The following is a 4095-nucleotide window of genomic DNA, read 5'->3' as shown; positions in this document are numbered from 1 at the left end:
GTGGGCTGCTTTGGTCTCTTTGGTGTTGCAATGGTATGTGGCTGGGTTCATGTTACAGCAATTGTTTGTGTGATTACAGCTGTCCCTTGGCTTTTATGGGGAGAAGACTGGTCTGTCCAGAAGCAGACCCACACTGAACTGCATGGGACACTCAGGAAAGGTTAAGCAAATCTCTGTGGTTTAAGGGTGGGTTTTTTGCCTGTGGGTATATAAGGAGCTAAGGCAGCCTACACCTATGGACTTCTTTTACAGAAAAGTAAACTTTACAGAAAGTTCATGCTTTACTGATCCTTTCAGCAAATTACTCTGGATTTCATTGCCGTGTAGCACACAACGAGCTGGATTGCATCCTTGGTCCTCAGCTGAGGAAATGCTTCCAGCTCTTGTCAGAGCCACCAGCCTTCTACCACTGGAGGTGCAAAGTGCTCCAGAAATAGCACCCATTGCTGTAAAGTTCATGTGGGCTCTTTTAGTAACAAGTGAGGGTTTAGCCTGTCATAGGTCAGCCCCAACGCAACAGACGAGCTATGGAAGTGGTCCATCAATGCTGGCTGACTTTCACAGGCTGACACTGCTGTTCTTCAAGGTGAGAGCCAATCTTATTCTTTGCCCTTGTCAGGCTTGGCTAATGGAGTTTGAAAGTCTCGTGCTCCAGAAGATAAACCTGGTGTGTTGCTTTTCCTTACCCCTAGTAAAATTGATTTGGTTCTCTGCTTTTTGCTAGCGAAGATTAAGGCTGGGTTTCCAGTGACTTGCCTGGAAATGCACAGCAAGAAAAGCCATGAATGCTCTGCCAAAACCACTTTTGACAGTTTGTGACCAGACAAGTCACTAGAAACCACCCTTGGCACAAACTGGAGGAGGTCAGTTCTTGCAGAGCTTTTTCCAAGCAGTGTTTTCAATTATCAAGTTTTATATCAAAGCACAGCTGCTGCTTGCAAATTCCTCTAAAGTAGAGGAGGGAGGGAGTTATTTCAAATAAGGATCCATTCCTGCAAAGACCTGTGCTAATGAATATCCTGTAATCATCCATACTGCAGGGTTGGACCAGCTCTGTCCAAAACTCTTGGCTGTGCTGGAAGTCCCATTAATTAAGGTCTAACATGAGATTGCCACTGAATATTGTTCTTTTTGATCTACTTAACACCAGTCTATAAAAGGGGAATTTTCCTTTGATCTCATCTTGTGCCCAGTGTACCAGCCCAGGACCTGCTAGTCTCATACAAGTTTCAATCCCCTTTCTGAGCTGAGCTCATGGACAGATTACTCCTTCCAAGCTGTTTTTCTGTGGCTCATTTTCCCTTCTCTTGCCAATCTTAGGATTGTAGGAGTAAGAGCCTTAGCTAAAATTCATCTCTGGCTTGTGTTGTGTTTAATGACTTTGATTGATTGATTTAGCAAAAGACTCACTGGGGGTGTCCTGGTACTGTAGGTACTTTCCCCTGTACCTACATTTTCCTCCTTAGGCCCTTGCCTATGTAACATAGAGGCTTCTTGTGGAAGGGCTGCCTTTGATGTACACAGCATCCAGAACAAAAGAGATCATATTGTAAAATAACCTAAATGTTAATACAAGTTAAAGTTATTACTCCTGACTCAGTGGTGACCATGCTACATGTTGCTGGGACAGTGTCAGGATGGTACCACTATACTCTTGCCTTCTTGCTGTGCAGGCATCTTCCCTTGGCCATAACAAGAGGCAGGCTCCTGCTGATGATAGACCAGCCCTGATAAAGCTGTTCTTGCACTCTCTTTTGAGAAATGGGCATCTTTGCTTTCCTGTGGACCTGTCTTGCCTTTAGCTCAGCCACCTCCCCTTCCTCTGCTGTTGTTTAGCTTGATATTAACTGCATTTGCACTTCTGTGCTTTAAGACCTCCCTGTCCTCCTAATATTCCTTATTATACCTGCAAGAATCCTGATAAATCTGACCCTTCCTTTCACTGGGCCATATCAGCCCTTTCTGGTGTCAGTCTTGCACTCTTTTATTTGCCCCTTCCTGACAGATGCATTTTTTTTCCCTTCTTGCTGGGATTTGGTTCACAAACTTGCATGTTAAAAAGGGAAGGAAGGTAGGTTGGGGCCTTTCAACCTGTTTTTGTACCTGTTTGTGCCTCCTTACAGGCTTGAAGAGGAGCCTTTCCACTGCCACCTCTTCTTCCTCTCTCATGCTTTTACGTAGTTTCTGTCCTATTTTGTCCCCTTTGCCTCAAATCAGAGCTCTCCCTCTGGCAAACAGAACTGGAACAAAAGGGTACATGACTAAATTTATGGAGAAAGCATGGCAGTTGGGTGCAGGCCACCTGCAATGATTTATTCCTTCCCTGACTGCCAGCCACAGGGCATCCTGAGCATGTTACATGGGCTTACTTAGCTGGTTTTTCCCTACCTGCAAAGCAGGGCGGCAATATTTTCTATAGCACCAGCATGTCGTGAGATGGGATGTCACCAGCTTTCTTTGAGACCCTCGTTAACTAAAGTAAAGTAGTATAAGCAGAATAGTGCCATCTGTAGTGCGTACACAGCTTTCTTTTTTCATTCAGTCTGGAAGCAGAGCAGGGTCTACTGAGTGGTGGAAAAAAGAAAAAGAGAGGACATGCTGCCCTCATGAGGTGCCTGTCAGTAACTCCATGATGAGAAAAAAAAAAAGCATTTTGGGGAAATGCCAGGTAGCAATGCCGAGAAACCACTAACCCAGACTGGAACAGCCTTGTGCGAGGAGGAGGCATAGAGCAGAAATGGATGCATTACCCTCTAGATAAATACTTTGTCAGTTTAGCCCAAACAGCAGTACCACATGGAATAACAAATGAATTTATACAGTGCAATTCGTTCTAAGCTTCGTGCTGTAAAATGATCCTTAGGAAAATGGTGCTATTTGGCAGGAGCTCAGTTAAATGAGGTTTTTCCCTCTACAGGAAAATCTGGACCATCACAAAAATGGGCGATTTCCTGCCTACTTCTGCCAGGGAGGGGTTCAAGGGACCACCTTTTGCAGCTGAAAGGGCAGGAAGGAAAATGCAGATGCAGAGCTTTCTCTACTCTGCTTTGTGGTTACCTTTCCTTCTTCTGGGCTTGAGAATGTTTTAACAGGCTATAAAAGGCTATAAGAGAAGCCAGGTGGGAATTTGAACTCCATCCACGGTCTGATCATTTACTGGTTCCCTGGTTTCTCCCAGATCTGATCTACCGTTGCTAGCTGATCACATTGGGGAGTTTTTCCCAAATAGTTCCTGGCTTTGCTCCGTGCCTTCTGTTGTGCTTTGAAGTTACACAGTGCAGGATGGCCCTCCCATCATGTTTGACTGAGCCAAATATTAGCCCCTGTGCCAAGATCTCGTATTCCCACTGTGTGGCATCCCAAAACCACTCTGACTGTTCATTTCTTAATACAAACATTCCTGTCTCATAAACTTCTCCAAGTCAGGCATCAGAAAGACCTGGACTGACATTTATTTCTATTCTCCCACCCTTAGAACATGAGTTTTGGAGAAACTAGCTCAGTTCTCCAAATATTAAGTTCTCTGAGTAGAGTCTGCCATAGACACCAGTAGCTGTCATCAAGCTGTTGCCAGTTTTCTCTACTGTCGGATGAGCTTTAGCACCTCAAGTCCACAATGCCAACAGAGCGTGAAGAGTCATTGACCTCCATGCTGACCACAGGTTTATCCCTGACCAAGTGACTGGGCTGCTGAATGTCTTGAGACATGTCTTGTTCAATGAACTAACAGGAGGGTTAGGAAGTAGCGTATAGCTGTCCTGTATGACTGGTTGGAGGTAGTAGATGGCAGATATCTTATCCAAATAGGTTGTGTAGCAGCAACAACCATAGTAGCCATCCATAGTCCCTCCTTGTCACATCAGAGGGCCTGGATGTCCCTTCCAACAAATTCTTTCTGAATGGATGTACAGGTTTCATTGGTAAAGGGTCAGTCAAAATGTTATGACCTAAAACCGATACCTAATAAGTCAAAGATCAAGAAAGTCTTGACAGTTTGGTATAATGGCACGGTATTGTCTGGGAGGCTTTTATAGTCAATGAGAGTACAAGGTTTTGGTGCAAATGCTGTCCTGGGGATGCTTCACAGCCAGTGGG

Source organism: Haliaeetus albicilla, chromosome 20, assembly GCF_947461875.1.
Source record: "Haliaeetus albicilla chromosome 20, bHalAlb1.1, whole genome shotgun sequence".
Lineage (NCBI taxonomy): Eukaryota > Metazoa > Chordata > Aves > Accipitriformes > Accipitridae > Haliaeetus > Haliaeetus albicilla.
This window is presented reverse-complemented; position numbering follows the sequence as displayed.